The sequence below is a fragment of the Macrosteles quadrilineatus genome, unplaced genomic scaffold (genome assembly GCF_028750875.1).
Source record: "Macrosteles quadrilineatus isolate MER2022 unplaced genomic scaffold, UCM_ALF_1.0 Scaffold_1__1_contigs__length_201487025, whole genome shotgun sequence".
NCBI lineage: Eukaryota > Metazoa > Arthropoda > Insecta > Hemiptera > Cicadellidae > Macrosteles > Macrosteles quadrilineatus.
Genome location: NW_026542594.1, coordinates 40373768 through 40398111, shown reverse-complemented (window position 1 = coordinate 40398111; position 24344 = coordinate 40373768).

The window sequence follows — 24344 nt, the reverse complement described above, 5'->3', positions numbered from 1 at the left end:
GAAATTCGCTAAAAACTGAAAAAATCCGTAAATAAAAATTTAGCAGTAACATTACAATAGCAGTACCTATAAAACAGTATTAATTTGACAGTAGGCAACCCAAAAAGAAAGTACGTATGTAAGAAAAGGGAGAAATATCAATCAAAGGAATACATACATTAGGTTACATTTGCACAAGAGAGTGCCTCTAGTGTGACTTTTTAAACAGGGTGTTAATAAAGGTGGGAACAAAATTTACCTTCTTTAGGTCAAAATAAAGAGAAAATGAACAGTAAACGTTTTTCTAAAATCTCTTCTTTAACCGGATATCCACCATTTTGTATTTTTTACATACACATTTTTATCTTTGGATTGTTTCAACTGATCGTTGTAAAACTTGATAGGTATGTTAAGATAGAAGAGACCCGTATAAGAAAATATGTTATTTTGATCCAAATTAAAAATTCAAAATGGCGGCCCTTTTTAGTTTTTAAATTTAAATTACTAAAGAGCTTCTGATTTTATGAGATGACGGGGAACTTTTTATAAGGCATTTAAAATTTCATATCAAACAAAAGCAAGTTCAAAAATCTTGAGTTTCAAATAACGGGAATATCTCAATTTTTTGTCGTAAAATGGGGTAGATAAAAGGCTAAGCTAGTCAGGTTTGCCTCATCGTACAACTAAAAATTGTAATATTTCCGTTATTTTATATTCGATCTTTTTTAACTTGGTGTCGTTTCATAGGAAATTGTAAATGTGTATAAAAGTGTAAATGAAATATTTTCTTAAATCAGCCAATCTTTAGTCATTTATATTTAACAACTTTAAATGGCCGCCATTTAGGAATTTTGAATTGGATCAAAGAGACTTTTCCTAACATGGGTGTCTCCTATCTTAACATACATATCAAGTTTCATAAAGATCGTTTGAAACAATCCAAAGATAAAAAGTTACAAGTTGTAAAAAATACAAAACTGCGGATATCTGGATAACCAAATCTATTCTGGAAAAAGTATTATCCTTAAATTTCCTTTATTTTGACCCATGAAATCAATAGGTAAATTATTTCCCCACCTTTTTTGAGCACTCTGTATATTTTGCAATTACTATTTCAATGTTAAGTAGTATTAAGGTTCGTGACAATTTCTTTAGAGACCAAACTCTCTGTACAGCGATTGGAGCCGTGCATTATGTTATATGTATAGTATAAGGTCTTGTAAATTGAAATTCAGTTCAGCCAGAATCACACTTGCACTTTAGAGCCTGCATTGAAATCATTCCAGGTCGAATACGGACAGTGTTATTCACCAGCCACGCCTATCGTCGATGCTCTGTCTAGTTCGGTAGCCACATTCACCTCAGACCGAGGGGAGTAGAAATTGATAGTACAGCATATCTATGGGATAGCGTACATCTTGGCTATCTTGTAACAACTGAGTGGTTATTGGGGCATATTTCATTTTGTTGGTCTTTTGTTATAGGGTTGAAATTTTTAAAATAGTAGTAGCCTTCTTGGCAGAGAAGTAAATGTTGAGTTTTATTTTCCATTCCATATAAAAAAAACAACTGATGGAAAGTACAAAGACGCAACATTAAGTAAAATGTTGGCCTGGAAACTGTATCTGATCCCCAGTTTATGATCAGTTCGTTATCTGCAGATGTCTTATACTGATTTAATAATAAGTTTTCCCTTTCGCCTTTATAATGTTGCGTTTTGAAAGCTACTCTATTACACACTTTATCAAAGACCTCTAAACAACAGACACAACACAGCAAATATGCAAGTCTTTTGACATAAATAATGATTACTGCGAGCGACATTCAAAATAAAAAAAAATAGTTTCGTCCTTTTAAACTACCAACTGTATGAATAGAAAACGTACAATAAACCATCTGCTTGTGCCACTGTGGTACAACAATATTATTTTGAGTTTTTTTTTTTTATATACATAATCAAAGACAAGAAAAATTTCAAAAGAGTGAATAATATATTTGTTGTTAAATAATAATTATGTGAAACGTAAAAAATGTATACCTTTAGTCAAAAACCAGCAAATCCGAGAAACGTTATTTAATATTTTGGACCTTTTCCGTTAATTCAATACCACTAGTGGAATGTGGTTAGGTAAGGTTAGTTTGGTTTAACTCTATACTAAACTTTATACTAACCCAACCTAACCAAAGTTTAATTCACTACCACTCCTATTGCTCTACAATCTAGTGGTAGTGAATTAACGGGAAAGATCCAATACTTTGTATCAGCGGGGAAAGTAGATTTTCTTAACTAGATACAACATAAACGCACGGCATGGTACCAGGGCCAAATCAATGTTTAATGCTGTGCTGTATGACAACACCATGGAAAAAAGCACTCTGTGAAATATTACAAAATAAAATAGTGGTGTTACCGTGACTCCAGGTCCAAATAGCAATTCGGCTGTCACGCACTAATTAATACTGGGTGGCGCACAAAGAACGCATGGATTTGAGTTTAGTGGTGAGAGCAATAGGAGTGTAGTGTGTAACGCTCTGAATTTCTGTAACGCCTACACACAGACTAGCGGACTGATCACCCGCTAAATATTCCATCTCAGTCTTTAAGCGCGCATTGACTGCCTGACCGCATTCTGAATTTCATTTCGTCACTGTAAAATATTTTATATAGTACGCCTCTACCACTTCATGGTCTTCGCTCCAACGGTTGCTACATCCCATCTTCACTCAATCGATAAAGTTGTAGACCTCTGATTGGTGGTTTGGACTCAATAACTAGGCGGATTAAATGAGACTCGATGGATCTGTGGATTGAAACCGACGCTTCCTCCTTCTTCTCCTCTAGCCATGATTTTGTGACGACTGACGAAGAAAAAAAAAGTTTGAAGCTTATTTGAATCAGAAATACAAGAATGTTTTCAACTAAATTTACTTAAATCGAATCACCCTCGAGGTAAGGTTTCTTTCTATTACATATTTTGGGGGATTATGTAGTAAAATTTTGTTATTTAGGGTTTTCTTGAGATGGGTATGCTAATACTATGTCCCACATTGTCTTACGAAAATCCACCTAAGTCATTCAGACTCATTTTGGGTCCAGCTCTTTAGGTTAGTAATTTAAATTTGTTCTCGAATTGTTTGTTATTAAAGTCTATACTTAAATTTGGTAATGTCTGTTTTTAAATGTGTTTTGATAGTACGGCTTTCCCGTTCACTCTGAGATTTGATTCGGTTACTAGCCTATTTTGTAATTTTGCCTCAAAGCCTAGGCAAAAAGATGCTTAACGAACCTTTTGACTTTATCTTGTGCTAGGCCTAAGTTCAGTTATCTTAAATTTGGCAAAGTAGCCTACAAAGTCACTGAAAAGGTTAAAATGTAGGGCCTATGGATTATTCTGTGTTATATTTCAAAGTGTTTAAATAGACTATGTGTAAAATGTTTAGTTTCTAGGTTATACGAGCTGGGTCCATGTTGTAAGTATAATATTGTCAAATGTTAGGATTTAATTTGTTAACGAATCTTATATAATGTATGTAATGTATTGTGTGGTGCTATGCATAATTATGTACTATGGACCAAAGACTTGAGAACAAGTTTGATAGGTTAGTTTAGGCCATTCAGACAGACAATCGTATTGTTCAAAACTCTATAGTGCCTTATAACTTGTGATTTCAAAAGACTGAACTTTTGCTGTGTTATTCTAAACCTGTTAACGAATTTAATAATTGTTACATGGACAGTCATCGACTGATGTTAAATAAAATTAACTTGCCAAAGACAGAGTGTATGACTGTTACATATCGTTGTGGTATAAGTTACTATTCATGAGGCCCTTTCCTAGGGATATGTGCGGGGCACGCTGATTCGTGAGATGTCCTTGCCTGCTGGATGAGACATAGTCACCGTTACAAGACTAGTCCTATCTTCTAGCCTACTAGTCAATCCTGCTCGTCTCGACATGTGCAGTTTTGTGAAAAGACCTGTTACGCCTTACCGCTAAGTAGACAGTCATTAAGTTATCCCAAATCATTACTTTGTTGTTCTTTTAAATTATTTCTTTCTTCGGACAATTGGATCCCTTTACTATTACTGATATTTTAACTTGTATTTTTCTTTCTGTTTTATTGTGATACTTGTCTTAATTTATGTGTAGACATGTTAGGCCTAGGTCCCTTGTTTAATTCATGTTTTATTTGTTTAAGATACCGTTCCTAATTTATATTTCAGAGTCATTCGACTCAAGTTAAGGTGGCCACCAATATTAGGTTCTTAAATCATTATTGATGAGCGATGAGTTATTGTTTCCAATCATGCTGATATAATCTGTTTGACAATCATTAAATTTTGTTTTAAGATCTTTCTTTTCAGATTTGTAATCCTCTTAAATTTCACTTTTCTTATTAAACTATTGTAATTCAAATTTAATTGTTGTGTTTTCACTATATTAATATTTTCCTACTGTGTTTAAAAACAAGCTTTAGTCGCTTCCTTACAAATTAATCTTACTACTGACGCTCATGCAAAACCATTAGTCATATTAACACATTAAATTGTCTAGGTATAAGTAAATGAGTAAGTGAGTCTGAATGAGAAGTTAAGTGGTCCTCGAGGGTAAACCTTTTAATCTCAACCCTGTACTGCCATTGGAATTCCTTGTTGGCCGGTGGACGTTCTGCAGTAAACAAGGTGGCGCCTTCCCGAAGAGGATCCTTTCTGTCATTGTGACTCTTAGAAAGCTTTCAGTAACAAACGCCCCCCCCCCTTCTCTGAGTTAACCTGGGCTTAGATCAATTAACCTAACATTTAAAATTAATAAAAAAAAGGTTACAAGTGGAGGAACAGGGCCTGGTTGTTTTGTAGGTTAGGGCGTCCAGTTTTATTAGCAATGGTGCAATTGACCGTGGTGCATCGCGATTTCGCTATAGAACATTTATTCCAAAGTAATGAATATGTTAATTGTTCAATGGCTTCTCTGCGCACAGTTCAATGGTTCAAAACCCCATTGCAAAACAAAATTTGTTGGGTAACCTCTTTTTGCACAACTGAATCAGTTATGCAAGGAGGATGAAGCAGGAGTGGTTTGGTCGTCCTTGCACAGCGCGAACTCCACAAAATATTGACAGCGTAACGGCATCACTGTTAAAGCCCTCGCCGCTCCACTAGGCGATGTGCTCCAACTCTGTGGGTTTGTCTTGACGCTCGCTGCAGTGCAACCTGAAAGATGAGTTAAAATTTCATCCTTACAAAATTATGATCGTACAGAAGATTTATAAACGTGATTACGAACAATGGAGACTGTTTTGAGACAATGGTTGATGTTCTTGCCACTGATGTCGTTTTGTTTATGAAGTTAATGATGGGGCGCACTTTCATTTGGATAGTTATGTAAATAAGCAAAACTGCCGCTATTTGGCAGCTGAAGACCCAAAAGAATTGCATCTAAAACCACTGCAAGATTTGAAACTCACTGTTTGGTGTAACTTTCGAAAGTGGGAATTCTTGGGCCTTACCGTATTTTTTGAGGACTCGCGGAACATTGAACTTGGTGCAGAAAAGCCATTGAGCAGTTATAACAGATTCAATTACTTTTAAATAAATGTTCTACAGTAAAAACGCGATGTGCCTCGGTCCACTGCAACATTGCTACTAAAACTGGACACCCTAACCTACAAAACAACCAGGCCCTGTTCCTCCACTACGCTCCTATTGCTCTCATAACTCGGGAACGGGACGATTGGCACACATTTTTGGATCTTCTGCCCATGGCAGTATTGGCACAATCATTTGAGCGGAATAAGTAGGGTCAACTCGACTGCTTGGAAAAGGCACGATTGGCACAACCGCTCGACCAGGTAAACGCCATCGAACGAGGGAAAACGGGAAGTTTAAAATTCCCCGTCAACTCTGCTACGATAGTCATTTGCCGGTAATATCGCGTATTTTCAATGGTTAGGTTAGGTTATGTTAGCTTAGGTTAGGTTAGGTTAAGTTAAGTTAGGTTAGGTTAAGTTAGGTTAGGTTAGGTTAGGTTAGGTTAGTTTAGTTAAGTTAGGTTAGGTTTAGTTAAGTTAGGTTAGGTTTAGTTAAGTTAGGTTGGGTTTGTAGTTTTATTTGGGTCCAGCAGGGGCAGTGATTTGTCGCTCAAACTTACACCGTGGATGTAGTAATTACTTTACTAACTCTAATAAGCACTACAGCGGGGACTTTGTGGGGACAAAACAATTTCCATTTTCCCGCATTCTGGCTGCCTGTCTACTACTTCCTTGCCGGTCTGTTGTGCCAATCGTGCCTTTCCGAACCTTAAAGTTTGACCCTTCTTAATCCCCTCTAATGATTGTGCCAGTCGTGCTATTCCAAATCGGCTAAAAATGTGTGCCAATCGTTCTACGGCCCATAACTCAACTCAAATCCATGCGTTCTTTATGCGCCACCCAGTATATCAGAAATTAATATCTTTCCTTGTTTGCATCGATTAGCCATTGACTATAAATATTACAAGTAATCTGGTTATGCTATTGTATAATCTGAGGTTTTTTTATGATTTTTCATTATCGATTTTTCAACTACTGCCGTTTTTCCTACTTTAGGATACTAGTGTACCTGTTGCTCTAAATCGAGCAATTGTCAAGTACCGGTATTACAGTAGTTACAGTATTCTAAAACTAATAACTGTTATAACTTTCCATAAGTTTAAAAGACTCAACTATGTACTGTTTATGTAACTTATGGATAAACTTACACTGTTAATAAAAGTTCGATTTAATCCAAATGTCTTGTTAATATATAACTTTTCAGAAGCTGGCCTCGTTTTTTAGTATTTTCTACTCATATTTTCCGACTCAAGAAATACCGTATATCTTTTTTTCTATACAGTACTGCGTCAATTTAGTTTTTTTATTTATTGAAATATTCAAATTGACAAGGCTCTATCACATTTTTCCATTATAATATGTACACAAACCCAAATTTGCTAGTTAAAATCAATAAGAGCGTAATTGTTTCTTTTTTCCTAATCGTGAAACTTCTTTAATGGAAATGGACCCTCCTTCTTGTAAAATATCTATAATACATATTTTACAATCAGCTGATCTGTTAAGATGATAAATTTATAAGAATATGGTTTAACATTAACCCTAGGAATATAGGAGTGCTCCTGAACAAAAGGTGAATTTATGTTCTTGTTCATTCCATTATCGCTAAGGGTTATGCCATCAATATCTATTGCAAGATTTTGGTCTTTAAATTCTGAGATTATTTTGTCCTTTTGAGCATAAAACCTTTATTAACATGAATTTATTTACATTAAATTAGTTACCAGTTTTGAATTGAAAACAATAGATACTTTTATTAGTTTTTATCCTTTGACGCTGAACCTCAATGACGATCAAATATCGTTTCTTTGTGATCCATATATCAGACTCTAAATGATATACTTCTAAAAAAGTTAGCATTTTAATGTTACTTTGATTACATTTTAGAAAAACTTCCACTGATCAACTTAATTATATATTTTGTTGAAGTTATAATTGTCCTGGGGTTAAATCATTAAGCATTAATTTGTTTTAACAACAAACTTTAGCGACTACAGCAAATGCGACTAAACTGTATAGCGGTACACTGGGAGTTAATCCAAAATCACCAAACTTTTGTCATCAACGTTTTCCAACTGTCCGGGACTGTTTAGTGTTTAAACTCACTACAAGAGAATAAACCGGTTAATAGCTTACCCGTGGCTATGATCAAATATTATATTGTATCAAATATTCTCGTAGGCTATTGAGGTGCAACATTCTGTATGTACTAACTAATGGCATTTCCAAGCATTTCTTCCTTTTCAAAAAAATTTTATTTTAGTGCAGACATGAGTTAAGTTTTGTATACTGTATAAGTAAAATAAATAGCCTTTTACTTATAAGATGTTGCAGAGTACAATTATTTTTCTTTAATTAAGTGTAAACATGGGCTTACTACATATTCTAGGTAGACTTCATTTTTAAGTTACTTAGTTAAATTCAAATTCAAATATAAGTTATTTATTATAACACAACAGTTTTGCCTCGCCAAGCTTATAAAATTTGTCTGTGAGGTCCAATTGACGCACGAATTTTGTAGAGAACATCGCGTACTGTTAAATATTGATAAAAGGTTTAAAATAACCCAACAAATGCAACATTTTTGCATTTATGTCAATTTTTTTTAAACTTAAAACAACTCATCTCTGGGGGTGTGTATGAGATATGTTTGAACCACGTTTACGAGTTCCATTTACGCTCCTCTTATACCCAATAAAAGGTTTAACGCTTATTCGCGACCACCCTGTATATTAGAATAGTGAAGGTTTATTTTAATGTAGACTAGCCTAATTGCTTTTTACATTTATATCTACCGAAAAAACCTTTCTAATAAACAAATGATAATACAAATTTTTAAAGTATATAGTAAACAACTATTTGTTAAAATGTTCATTATAATATTTAACTGATATCTAGTACAACTAACTAAAGTTTATAACAGTTTCTTATTTTCAATTCTGTGATAGTCTGCATCATGTGATAGAAACCCTCTCAATAGCATAGAGGTAATGAATAAAACGTTTCAATACCAATATATGGCTGGCATTTCATCATAAATCGTCCCCAGATTTAAAGGTAGCCACTTAACCTTTTTTGGGATATCATTGGATTGTTACAAAAACTTCTTCACGAACTAAGCTCGACGAGCACCGAAATGTGTAATCTGATGGAATGAAGTTGAATTGCTTTCAGACTTTTAATGTATTAGAACCATTTTATATGTTTACATCGTGATTAAGAAAGAAAAATAAAACCAGTGTGAAGTTAACGTAAGTCAAAGTGAAAACTGATTTCTTTCAATCCTCACATTACATTACATTACATTTTAGTCGAAGGAGCCAAGACACCCCGACGGCTACCCGGTACATACACCGGGCAGTAACCTCCCCTCTAGGGGTTTTAAATCTTCACAGCTGAAAATTTATTGATGCCATATACAATGACAAGATTTAAACAATCAATTAAAACAAATATAATTACCTTATCTTACCTATATGGCCACTCAAACCTCAGTAGGTTTGTGCCCTCACCAACAAGTCGCCACCTCTCTCTGTTTTCCATCCATTCTGTCTCAGCTCTTAGCTATCCTTCTTCTCTTCGCACCTGGCCCTGCCATCTTAGCCGAGGTCGTCCTCGTGGTCGTCTTCCCAACTAGTTTCAGGGAGACTAGTTTCTTCCCCAGGGAGATTTTCAGACACCATTCTTAGCGTAGAATCTTCTCTTCTCTTCTCTTCCCATCTCAGTTCCCTATTAATTATTTGGGCTAATGCTAACACATCTGGGTCTGCATGGATTTCCCTTAATTCTTTGTTTTTTCTGATTCTCAACACACCGTTTTCGTTTATAGGACCGTAGATAGTTCTTGGTATTTAATTTCAAAAACAAATAGTTTCTTTTCGTGGTTCATCCTCATGTCCAGGTGTCAGATCGGTATCGGTTGTATTATAGTTTAATAGAGTTTTGACTTGGTTCTCCTTGAAAAGAGTACACTTTTTAGCAATGGCTTAAGGACCCAATAGAATTTTTCTTCAGAAATAATCTAGCGTTTATCTCGACTTCTTCTTTATTTCCTTGATCTATGTTCACTCCTAAGTACTTAAACTCTTCATTGCTTTCGAATTTGCAGTATCCAGCTTGTCTACATCAAAATCAAGTTTTTTTCAACTATTAGGTATTTTGTCTTTTCTTCACTGATTTCCAAGCCTATTGCTCTAGTTTTCTTAATCCGAGAGTTTTCTTACCAATTGCATCCTCTGCTAATAAAGCCACATCATTTGCAAACGCTAGAATATTTATCTATTTTCTAATGTGAACACCAGGTTGCTGTTGTTTCACAAAACGAATCTAATTACGTTGTAAAAGAACATTTCGGTTATATCTCCATCAAGGTTATCAAAAAAGACGTTTTACGACGTTTCTGGATTTTGAATCTGTCTCTGGAACTAGCTCTGATCCTGTAATAATTGAATACATTCTCATCTCAGGTCAGGATCATATAAATAATTTACAGTATATACTGTAAATTGTAATTTGTACTAATACTAGATTCCATTTTTACCACGAGTAGTTTTTATTATTAACAATCTGTATGTATAAATATGCATGTCTGATGTTTTAGAGTGTATAAAGCCTATCGTGCTCTACCGTATTGTGGGTTTCAACCTTATCCTATATCAATTGATATATGCAAATGATTTGAAAATGTATTCCAGTGTTTAGTTCCCATTTTCTTAATAGTTAATATTTTACAAAAGGCATAAACTTTATTCATTATCATTTTCGGACACAACTTTTAAACTCCAACATGTATTTAAAATGTTTTTTTTGTCTATAAGAAACGTGATATTGAGGTACAGGTGGTCATGGCTAACGAACTGGGTTATTCTCATTTATTATTATTACAGGATCAGAGCTAAAAAGTATTACTAGTTCCAAAGACAGATTCAAAATCCAGAAACGTCGTAAAACGTCTTTTTTGATAACCGTGATGGAGATATAACCGAAATGTTCTTTTACAACGTAATTAGATTCGTTTTGTGAAACAACAGCAACCTGGTGTTCACATTAGAAAATAGATAAATATTCTAGCGTTTGCAAATGATGTGGCTTTATTAGCAGAGGATGCAATAGGCTTCTATAAATTAAGATTTTCGTAAACTTTGTAGTAAATACCTGCATCAGCCATGGCAAAAAAAACAAAACATATATTTATTATTATACAAGAGTACAATGCACAACACTTTTTGTCATCCACGAGATTTGAATTCGTTTGACCACTTTCCATTAAACGTGTTTCAACTTAAACTAACTTGACTTGCCTCTGCCGTGGGAAAAATAGTTAGCAATGAAATATGTAATTATTAGTTACTTACTGAACAGCAATAGATAATGGTCCTAAAAATATTGGAACTTGAGTAATCACTCAACTGGCACAAGCTACTTCAACTTTTAATTCTCTAAGAAGCCCAATCTTTGAAAAGATTTTTTCGGTTGACTGGTTTTTAAGGCTAAAACTGTCTTTACAATTTCATGAGATCTATTGTTCTACCCGTCTTTCCGCAATGAAACTACTGGGTTATGACCCACTCGGAATTAGTGGAGGTATAATTGTCACAACTAACCTACTCCCCTTGAAACAACGTTGCTATTATGAGTAAATTGCCCAATTTATGTTTCTGTCTTAGTGATTATAATCAGAGAGCACAGAATAGAGATTAGAATACATAAAGGAGAGAGTTCAACAAAGATTCTTTTCTTTTGAAATAGTGATGGTTTAGGACAAAGTATTTTACACAAATATGACCTAACGGCTCACTGTTCTCCTGGGCTTAAATAAATCAACGAAGTATTGTTAAGTTCAATCTTACAACCAAACTCCGTTTTCTAAGCCTTAAACTCCAGCCGGACACTTTCAGCGTTAAAATATGCAGTGTCAATTTGGAAATAATGAAAGTTTCGTATTTTATTAAGTGAATCCTAATTTTAAACCCCTACTTAAATAGCGTTTTATTGTAGTAAATATATTCCTTTAACCTTATAGTAAAATTTCTTTATTAAAGGATTAAATACGAATAATATTTAGTTGTGATTGTTAATTTCAAATTTATCCATGTACTTACGTCTATTGTTTATAGTTTCTTTTATTGAACTTTCAAGAATTCGGATTATATTTTGAAAATATGCTCAATATGTGTTTTTTGGAATCAGTCGCCATCAGCTTACCAGGATTATCGATACCACGATTAGCATAATACTGTAATAATATTTTTCGCTACACTACTGTGAAATGGCCTTTTTTCGTTGGATGTTTATCACCTGTAAAAATCTATTATTACATTGTTTACTGTGGCAAAAGAATTTAAAATAATAGTTGTTTAGCCTCCGGATTACTCTATTATACTTAAAATGGTTTACAATACCTGCATATAGTAATCCTTTGTTGCTGATTTTGGTCAGCCCGGTCACAATCGATTCTCAATGTCCCTTCGTGTTTTTCGTGTTTTTGTAATGTGTGTCCGTTCCGTGTATCGTGTTTTGTATATGTCTTATTCATTGAACTCTGTTATTAACGACCTTTTAATGAAGTGATTATTTGACACCTTGAGGCCTGAAGATGGTTAATAAATGAACCGAAACTAGTTGCCAAAATCAGCAACAAAGGATTACTATATGCAGGTATTGTAAACCATTTTAGGCAAAAGACTGTTTACTATGCGAAAGTAATGTTAACTATCTTTTTTTTGTTTTCGTCGACGTAAACAAACAAATATTTGTTATTGTTTTATCAACTGTTTCAATTTTCAACAACTTAAGTAAATATTAACTTTAAATTGAAGGCAAAACCTAAAAAATGCTATGATTTTTGTAATTAACAAAATAATTATTCTTTGTAGTGTAGCGAAATGTAACGTTCAAAACACGAGTGAAAGTGGGTCTATACATATTCTCGACCATTGAAAGTGCTCGATAAATCTCGCACTTCAAACATGGTCTCAAACATGCAATGGCTCACTTTCTACTTTTGTTATATCATATATTATTTCTTTACCACAAAATATGTGCTATTAATAAGATTGTAATATTCGTGAGTGTATCAGGTATCAGGTGTATGTATACCTAAAATTATCCAATCCATCTCCTGAAAGGGCGTTTTTTACGACCAGCAAACTTAATTGTCATCATTGCACCCTCCAAGAAACAGGTTTGTTTAAAATAATTATCAACAAGCGTACGAATAAGATGTTAAACAACAGCTATCTTTTAGAAACTGACAACGTGAGTTTAAAATGAAAAATTCTTAGTGATTAGACATTGGACAGAGTTTTGCAAGTGACTTTTGCAATGTAAACTACGGAAGCTTTTCGACAAATTTGAAGCTTTAATTGAAATAGGTAAGAGAGTTTAAATTTATTGGAGCACTTAACATAAACGTGCTACTTTTACTACTTGTAAAAGAGTGTTAATCCATACGCAGTAGCACAGATAAGGTGACATAAAATAAGTACAATATTTTTAACTTATGGTTACATTTCTCATCGATATATTTTATTCAGGCGTGTGGTAGATTATATCAATGTGTCTTACAGTTTTTTAATCGTTATTATGTTTATGTTTACAATCAATACCTTTACCTATTAAAATATTCAATGCTGTTGTTGAATTTTTTAATTGTAAATCTTCTCTTATATTAATACGTGAGGGCTGTTTTTGTGAACAAAACTCCTCCGTTATTTCTGGGCCGATTTTAACGGTTGAGAAATCAAATAATTCGTCTAATTTAGTAGTTTTGCATAAAGGTTTTAGAATTTAAAACCTCTCACCCTTAAGGGCACGAGACGCTCTCAAAGGTCTCATTTTCCCCATAAGAATTACATTGAAACCAAATAAAAACAAAAACTGCTGTATATACAAATCAACTCACCAGCTTTTTGGTAGTAAATATTGATGTTTGTAATATTTAGGAGTTATAAACAAATCTAACCAGTTAATCCATCCAAATGTCTTGAATTTAAAAGAGAAATATTGAAAGCAGAAGGAGGAGACAATTAATAGGAAATCTTATACTTATGAGAAGAGTAGAGGAAAGGCCTGGTCTCGCAGTAAGGAATCCAGGTACACAATCACTTGGGGAGGTGAATCATTTTTGCCAGTTATGCTAAGCAACTTATTTTGGAAGTAAGAAAACAACCATGAAGAATATGCACATCATGTTGCCACAGTGGTAAAGTAAACCTACATAATGTCAGATCAAATAAATACATGCAAGAAATTTTTACTGGTAAAAGCTTTAAGTCGGGAAACATTTTGTAGAAAACACTAAAAAATAAGGCTGGGTCCAAAAAATTCTAAAATTACAAGAAGCGTTTATTATTTCAAAGCGCTATTAAATAGCGTGAGTATTTCAATTAGTTACATAAGCATTTAGTCGGGTCTTTTAAACTTATCGAAAATTGTGACTGTTATTACTGTAGTTTTAAAATAACTTCTGTATAATACCGGTACTTTGAAAATTGCTCAATTTCGAGCAACAGGTACACTAGTTGTTTCTGAATATATTATTTATCTGCTTTTAAGCGATTTCAACTCACACAGCAGAGCCTGGAAAAATTGAACTGTACGAAGCAGCACGAATTGTACTTACCAGATAAGTACCTGGTCGGAATGATAGGGCATATTACGGTAGCTTGTTATTTTCCAATATGGAAACATCCGAGCATTAAGTGGTTTTCGTTATGCTATAAAGACCGTGGGTTTGCTGCTCACTTAGTTTCAGACGATGGTAAGTTTCGTCATCTATAAAATAAGTGACAAACCACCATGATATGTTTTTTTAATACCTGTGATTGATTTGCGGACGGATAGTGTTCTAGTTGTCGTGGTAGTAGATCTACCATGACAACTAAATTATGCTCTAACACAATGTTATCTGTCGTTGTAGTCTGCAATGAAAGTGGGAGCTCCCTTTTGTTCTAAGTAAGTTGACAGTTACTTTAAGGGATTTTCATAACTAAAAATCGGGGTTTTCACCTCAATACTGTCCAATATATTGTAGAATTTATTGTATTGCGAGTCGTATATGCCAATAAGGGCTTTTGTAATTGATGTAAAATATTTATGGTATTAATTTATTTTTCCCTTGTGTATTTTCACAAAAATACTATTTAAAAAGTAGGGAAAACGCATATAAAACACTAGCCAACAGGAACAAAGTATTTATAGAGAGATGTATTTGTTTTGAAATGTTTCTAACAGTAAAATATACCATTTAAATAATACAAATTAAATATTGTCCTTTTGATTTCAATTGTGTTTGAAGGGTCGTTTGTTTAGTTATACGGGTAGTCATCAAGTGGCCACCCAGACAACCCACCAGCACAGGCAAAAACCAGCCACTTAGCACGATGGCGATTAGGTGCTATACCGACAACGTGCCACTACGACAAACCCTTACCACTAGTTTGTAGCTGCAAACCCGCCACCACGTACATCGGCGACAAGGTACCATCAACACCACATAAGAGAGGTGGTAGGTTGATGGTTACGTGTATGTATAGGTAACACTAAGACAACTGCCACTAGTTTGTAGCTGCAAACCCGCCACCACGTACATGGCGACAAGGTACTATCCACACCACATAAGAGAGGTGGTAGGTTGATGGTTACGTGTCTGTATAGGTAACACTAAGACAACTGCCACTAGTTTGTAGCTGCAAACCCGCCACCACGTACATGGCGACAAGGTACTATCCACACCACATAAGAGAGGTGGCTGGTTGATGGTTACGTGTCTGTATAGGTAACACTAAGACAACTGCCACCGCAACAACCCTTCACCACTAGTTTGTAACTGCAAACCCGCCACCACGTACTGCTCGGCCAAAACTTCTGTGCGCGTGGACGGGTCGCTACTAGCCGAACTAAAACATACGGGCACCGCCTATTGGCAGTGCTGGGGGTAGTGGTGAGTGAGTAGTAAGACATAAATGTTTTCACAAAAGTACCCCCGCCAACCCCCTCGCCTAGACTCAACCAGATCTGGTCGCGCGCACAGAAACTTTGGCCGACCTGTACATCGGCGACAAGGTAACATCCACACCACATAAGAGAGGTGGCAGGTTGATGGTTACGTGTCTGTATAGGTAACACTAAGACAACTGCCACCGCAACAACCCTTCACCACTAGTTTGTAACTGCAAACCCGCCACCACGTACATCGGCGACAAGGTACCATCAACACCACATAAGAGAGGTGGTAGGTTGATGGTTACGTGTCTGTATAGGTAACACTAAGACAACTGCCACCGCAACAACCCTTCACCACTAGTTTGTAACTGCAAACCCGCCACCACGTACATCGGCGACAAGGTACCATCAACACCACATAAGAGAGGTGGTAGGTTGATGGTTACGTGTCTGTATAGGTAACACTAAGACAACTGCCACCGCAACAACCCTTCACCACTAGTTTGTAACTGCAAACCCGCCACCACGTACATCGGCGACAAGGTACCATCAACACCACATAAGAGAGGTGGTAGGTTGATGGTTACGTGTCTGTATAGGTAACACTAAGACAACTGCCACCGCAACAACCCTTCACCACTAGTTTGTAACTGCAAACCCGCCACCACGTACATCGGCGACAAGGTACCATCAACACCACATAAGAGAGGTGGTAGGTTGATGGTTACGTGTCTGTATAGGTAACACTAAGACAACTGCCACCGCAACAACCCTTCACCACTAGTTTGTAACTGCAAACCCGCCACCACGTACATCGGCGACAAGGTAACATCCACACCACATAAGAGAGGTGGCAGGTTGATGGTTACGTGTCTGTATAGGTAACACTAAGACAACTGCCACCGCAACAACCCTTCACCACTAGTTTGTAACTGCAAACCCGCCACCACGTACATCGGCGACAAGGTAACATCCACACCACATAAGAGAGGTGGCAGGTTGATGGTTACGTGTCTGTATAGGTAACACTAAGACAACTGCCACCGCAACAACCCTTCACCACTAGTTTGTAACTGCAAACCCGCCACCACGTACATCGGCGACAAGGTACCATCAACACCACATAAGAGAGGTGGTAGGTTGATGGTTACGTGTCTGTATAGGTAACACTAAGACAACTGCCACCGCAACAACCCTTCACCACTAGTTTGTAACTGCAAACCCGCCACCACGTACATCGGCGACAAGGTACCATCAACACCACATAAGAGAGTTGGTAGGTTGATGGTTACGTGTCTGTATAGGTAACACTAAGACAACTGCCACCGCAACAACCCTTCACCACTAGTTTGTAACTGCAAACCCGCCACCACGTACATCGGCGACAAGGTAACATCCACACCACATAAGAGAGTTGGTAGGTTGATGGTTACGTGTCTGTATAGGTAACACTAAGACAACTGCCACCGCAACAACCTACCACCACACATTTTTCCGATGCGGTTCAATTGTTATAGTTTACATTATATTTTATGGAACATTGACTATTTTATTATGTAGTTAGTGTCCATTATCAATAGGAATGTCAATGGTTTTACGGAAAAAAACATTCTATAATAGTATATAGATCACGTACGGGGTGTAAAATTAATCAAAACATATAAATCGCATGCTAGTCACAACTCACCATGTAGATGCTACGAGACATTAACTGTAGCTCTAGTTTGTGGTATTTAACCAGGCTATTTATGGCGAGCTGTAGCTATAGAAGAATTGAACCTTTCCTAGAAAGCACAGCACCGCTTATTTTCGTTATATACATCTTTGCGTTATGTTTTTATCTCAAATTAAGTGTACAACTGCGTTGAGGTTCCCAACTTAAACCAAATTGGGATAAAGTATTGTAAATAAGTGTTTTTGACTCCCTAGACAATTTCGAGGTTAAAGAAACAAAGGTACTCGGAGACTTCAAAATGACTCCAAAGGAGGGGAAAGATGCTCCGATAGGGGAGAAAAGGTACTCACCCCCCACCACTTGGGTACCTTTCGGTGGGTATATAACCAGGGTGTTTGGCACCGAGAAGTCAGTTGGGCCTTCGGACCCGACCCCGCCGGATGGGCGTGCTGAGCCACCGGTGTGGGGCCTGATGGGTGTGTTGAGCCCCGGGCACCCTCGCATGGTTGTGTTGAGCCCGTGAGACACCTGATGGGCGTGCTGACCCCCGGGTACGCTGGACGGGCGTGTTGAGCCCCCGGCACCATCGGACGGGCGTGTTGAGCCCCCGGCAACCTCGCATGGGCCTGTTGAGCCCGCGAGTTACCTGATGGGCGTGTTGAGCCACCGGTGTGGGGCCTGATGGGTGTGTTGAGCCCCGGGCAACCTCGCATGGTTGTGTTGAGCCCGTGAGACACCTGATGGGCGTGCTGACCCCCGGGTACGCTGGACGGGCGTGTTGAGCCCCCGGCACCATCGGACGGGCGTGTTGAGCCCCCAGCAACCTCGCATGGGCCTGTTGAGCCCGCGAGTTACCTGATGGGCGTGTTGAGCCACGGGTACCGCTGGATGGGCGTGTTGAGCCCCCGACACCCCGCATGGGCGTATTGAGCCCGCGGGAGACCTGATGGGCGTGTTGAGCCACGGGTACCGCTGGACGAGCGTGTTGAACCACTAGCACTGTCGGACGGGGTGAAGGTGCCAAGGATCTAGACCGCGGACCCACACGGATATCTTTTAGGAGTGCCGTAGACCATCGGGCCAGTAAGGGCGCAAGCAAGACTTGATCCAACCTCTGCCCAACTCCTGAATACGAGCCCAGAGACACTGCCTGGTAGGAGGACTACGGACCCAGGATCAAGATTGTATATACGATTGTACATAGAAACATACCTATGTGTTAGGATAAGGAGATTATGGAATAAAATGGAAGTGTAAGATACCCAGTCTTTCACTTATCGACCCTTACCACCCTTGATAAGGCCTAGTGCTCTGGAGGAAACTTCCTCATAGTATAAATTGAGATATTAAAGAAAAATGGTACTTGTTTTTTGGACAATTTACTATGCTAAGTTAAAATAAATTACACTCAAATTTGGTTTAAAGGGGATTTAAAAAATCCCCATAAAATTGACAATAACAATACAACATAAAAATTGTGATTTTGTATGAGATCAAGTGCAGTATTGCCATAAAAGTAAAAATGTTTGACTAAGCCAACAAATCAATTGACACTCGTAGATTTATTTCTATGCTGCCATGATTTAAAACAAGATTTAATACCCGTCACATTCCATGATAACATTCATGTATTAATCTGAAAAAGTCTGATATTAGCAACAGATATTTTGAAGTACAAAGTATTTTTAATTTAATGTGTAAACGACTTATTATGAATTGCTCATAGTATAAGGGCACTAGTGTAGGTTACTTTTAGTACAAGTAATAATGATTTATTTTGATCGATTTTGTAGTTGTGTTTTGCTACATATATGTTTAAATTAAACTTAAGATTTAATATAACTAGGATTAATACAGTTATTGTTTTCTAAAACAATAGCTAATTTATAGATCTAAATAAATTAAATGAACTTTGGTACAGGTAAAGTGACACTGAACTTAGATACCATATTAGTAGAACTAACAATTATATATATATATATATATATATATATATATAAACGCTGTTCGTTGATGTTGTATGTATTATCAATGATCAAATCAGTGTCTTGATTAGCAATAGGAGTGTGTTTAATTTGTTAAAGGTAGTACATGTTTTTCTATATATTTGCTTGACATGATACATTGACATTTTGCTTGACATTATATACATGATATTATATACGTCAGGATTATTATATTATATTATATATAAGGTTTTATATGCATGTAAAAATTTCTGATTAAAATCTAAGGATTTAGGCGTTTTATGAACTACATTATTCTCTCTAGTGTCTTCTCATGTAGCGAAGAGCAGATGAGTGGCTTTTTATTTATTTCATTATGATACCAATTCTCAGCTAAACTTATTACTACTACAACAAAAATCAAGACTACAAGGTAAAATAAACATAAAATAAAAATGTTAAGTTGGTGAAGGAAATGTGAATCAACTAAATCCAGTAATATTGAATAACAATCCAACCGAAACCGAATTTCTTGAGCTACGTATGACCTACATTGTAGTGGCAGCTAGATAAATCATGTAAACTGAGTCAGATAAATAGTTCATACGAACTGATAGACCTTTTCAATAACTTTTCAAAAACTAAATGATATCACAATTTAAGAATGTTGCGTCCAGTATTCCTACACTTGAACTCTTGCATGAGCTTTTCAATTCCAGCACTTTTTACAAGTACTAGAACATATAAATAATTCTTTAACAAACTTAATCAATTCTTATGTACAACATTGGTTAGTTTTATATTTAAATTGATATTTAATTCTTTGATATGTGGATATGTCATGGTGAAATGTTTAGTGTTCTCCTTTTAGGGTGAGTTTATATTTTATTATTTATTTTAAAAGTATCAAGACACGTTTCATGCATCCTTCCCGTATGAAAGTTGCTATTTCAGCTTTTTTATTGATAAACAAGGTTTGGTAACATAGGATCGGAAACTTCCATTAAGGCTCCTGAGAGCTAAAAATACAATAGTCGTTTAAAATTTCATAATTGTGGGTGCATGTATGTGGACAAAACCTGATTTCTTATTTACTTAATATTTGTTCCCATGATTTTCATGAATTTAAAAAATATATGTAAGCCAATCTCCTATTTAACGTACGCGCTTGCCTGATGTTTTGTTGCCTACTATTATTGACCGTTATTTTACAAAATACTCCAAAAGGTATTAGCTAAACAAATATTATAAACCCAATATTCTGTATGCTTATTGACTTACAGAAGCCAAAAATAATCACTAAATAACATGAAGATCTTCTGAACAAAGTACGATGGGAAATATTTTCATGTCAAACTTCAAAACTTGGAAAGTGTGTGCTTACAATAAATCTTTCTGGCTCGCAATATGGGGTGAGGCTTTAGCACATATTTTGCAACTAAGAATCTGATATACACATTTTGGTTTGTAAAACGTTCACATATCAATTATAATTATTACCCGATTACATGTAAAATTAATTCAATGTCTAAATTCCATTCATTATAGCGTATATTCCCTTAGTGTTAAGAAATTATACTTTATATCAACACATAATAAAATAACCATAACTGTTACTAAAATTGTCACCTTTCAAAATACAGTAAGTGACATTATACGCTGTATACCTGAAACGTTATAAATATCTTGTCCTAGATTTCGAATTCCGTAATGTAGAGAGGTTTTTTTACAGTTGTACGTAAAAAGATTATGAGAGTGCTACTGAAAAAAATAAAATAATGCACAATTGAATAGTGGCATGATAAATTGCTCTGAATTGGTCGTAAATACTTACTTCCAGTTCATTTGACAAGAAGGGCAGGAGTGTATAAAAGGACGTTTCTACAATTGTAACCTAGTTTCCATTAGGTGGTTGTGTGACAAATGAAACTGCTGTTTGATACGTAGAATTATACCCCTCTCCTCATACACTCCATACATACATACACTCCACATACACACATTATACAATCCACTTACACAATAATAGGTCAGTACTAAGAAAACCAGTCTGGGAAAACCAGCCTGGTTGATTAAATTATTACTTTGATGGTTTTTTGACTTTGTACTTTTTTCCAAGGTAAACCAGTATCTTTTCGGTACGTACATCTACCGAAAAGAATATCTAAAGTCTGGGGAAACCGTGTGTAAGTCAAATGATTTGTGATGATAATAACATTGGCAAAGGCTTTGTCACACAGGCCGATATTCTAAGGGCAAAGTAAATGCTTTCAAAGTTTACATTATTTTGATTAGTTAAATGATCAACTGCAAGTCAATGCAATTAACAGCTGCTTTAATGTTTTACATTTTGGATCATCTTATTTTATTGTTGAGGGTCTAAAGTAGCTCTTTAAAAGCCTTGTTAGTCCCTAGAAAGTAAAGTTAGCTGTTGTAAACTCAGTTGTACACTTTGCTTGTAAGCAATCGCATGTATCAAAATTATGTATCGATTAATTAGATTATTAGATTGATTAGTTGTAAATTTGTGGCGTTGTTGTAATTAGATTGACACATTGATATTACAATGTAAGCTAAAACAATCGTAATAGAGGAATTTATTGAATCATTTACTATACAACTGCTTATTTGCTATAGCAAAATTGAAACAAGCTGGAAGTTGTTTTGAGAGGTTATCTTGACATAAAAAGTATTTTTGTTTCCTAACTTAGTGTTCTTAAATTATTTTGTTATATTATGATGAAAAATATAGTTCACCACACAAACAAAACGTGTCTTTTAAATCCTCGCTCATTTTCCAACCTCGTTTTCGCCACAGTAGTGAAACCTACGCTCGGGTCGAAAAGATTCACTTTAGTGATAAATGTACTATCATATTCTTAAAAGCGGAGTGCAAAATTAGCATTGATGCTAGCTGATGGTTGGATAGATGTTGACCATAGTCAATAACAAGGCTACAAGATAGCGCTAGCGCCACTCATCCTACATTTATCTCCATTCATACTTGGCTTGAAAATTCCAACCTACCTTTGTATTTGTATTTTTAGTCCTTAGGGCCAAAATCAGCTGTTGTAAGCATTACGTTTCAATTGTAGCAACCTTATGGATCAAAATTATTAATCAATTAATTTATTAGGTAATCTTTTAGCTTATTCTTGCATTCTTGTCATTAGTTCGTCATCGATGGTATAAAATGTACAGTAATACAATCGTGATGTACGAATTAATGAATCACTTATCCTACTAAATAGCTGCTAATTTACATTAGCAGAATTGAAAACAAGCTGGAATTAGCTTCGAGAGGTTATCTTGATATGAAGGGTATTTTAATTTTATAGCTTAGTTTGTTAATTAATCATGCAATGTGACGAAAAATATCATCAGATATCCTCGCTCATTTTCCGACTTCAGCTTTGCCTGGATTGTAAAACTTGGGCTCGGGTAAAAAATAATCACTTTACGCCCTAGTGAAAGTGAAAACGTTATTACACTACAAACCCATTTGGCAAAGGATAAGGTTTAAAGGGGGATGTGGATATATAAACTTCCTATTGTTGGTTCACGGCATCGAGAGAAGAACGATATGTAGCATCAGGAAGTCGAAGGAGTATTGTATGTTGGTGGTCTTACTGGATAACATATCTCAAACGCCGACTGATGCCAATTTACTGTCTTGGAGTAAACTCTTCTATTGATGTTGTATTTTTTCATGTTAATACTTTTTTTACACAATATTACTGCACATATAAATATTTCTTTTGTGTAAATAGGTAATCTAGGTTAATGTTATAATGGATTGCACTTAAAGTTGATTCATTTTTGTATATAGCTTTCTGACGCTGTATTTATTTTAATTTATTAAATATATTTATGAGCTATGTGATGTAAAAATGCCAATCTACTTAAAAGCATATTTGAAATACGACGTTTATGCAGGAACCTTGATTGTTATTTCGTGAAGCTAAAACACCCTTTGGTTTTAAAGTCTATAATGCCGTATTCTGTTTTTTCTCTAATAATACGAAATTGACAGTTTAAAATCAACATATTGTAGCACGACCTGATAACATTCCAATATGCTATACAACAACATTGCTACACAAATTCCTATTGAGGAAAATAAAGTTTGAAGTAAGGATTTGGTCAATAGACAAAAAATATTTAAATTGCGATTACTTTTGACACACTGTGTCAACTTGACCAACATTGTGTGTGGGTTTTCTTTTTTGAAGTGAACCATTCATTATACTGAAAGGTTCCAGTTAAACGTTGCCAAATGGATTCGAATAACTCTTGACGTAATCTAGACAATCAATAACCCCGACTATAAGCACTATCACTTCAGATCACTACTGACAAACACATTTTGTATCGTAGTAAATACAGATATATTATCTCAACCATATATATTCAATGATATTTCAATATTATCTATTGGCAATAAGTTAAAGAAATACCCCCGCCGCAGCAAACCTGCCGACTAAGCTAATTTCCATTTGTCTGAAATGATTTTCAATTAAATATATTTTAACACACTCACTCCCGCGTGATGTGAGACCTTACATACAGAGGAGTGTTTATATATATATATATAATATATATATAATATATTTTTTATACATATATAAAAATTTGAACGAATGGTGTTTTTAGCCTCTGGAGATATCAAAATGAAAAAGTAAATCGGTCCCAGGCTTAGGTCTTACCATGCCACCTACAGTAATAGCTACTTCCCTATAGGGAAATTCGCTAATAGAACGTGTAACAAAATAATTAAGATGTTTTTATTACAAACTAGCTGGCCCGACAGACGTCGTCCTGTCCTAATGTGGTTTTATGTCAAATGCTCGTTCATTTTCAAGATGAGCTCGTTCGCATGGCTCAATCGCGTCCTGGTTGAAGTTCGTTCGCTACGCTCACTCACCTTTAGGTTGGAGCTCGTTCGCTGAGCTCACTTGCCTTTAGAGTTAGTTACATTTGACAACAAATATTCGTAAAAAACAAATGGAATAGAAACCTATTTCATAGCTCTCATTTGTTATGCATAGATTTGTTTTTAAAAATTAGGTTATCATTACAACAGCTGTTCCCTTAATATAATTTAATCAAGAAATGACAAACATGGCATGGTAAACAAAATAAAACATTCATCCATAAGATTAACATGCAAACTGCAAAGGACCATAGGACGCTTCCCTTAAGGGTTTTTG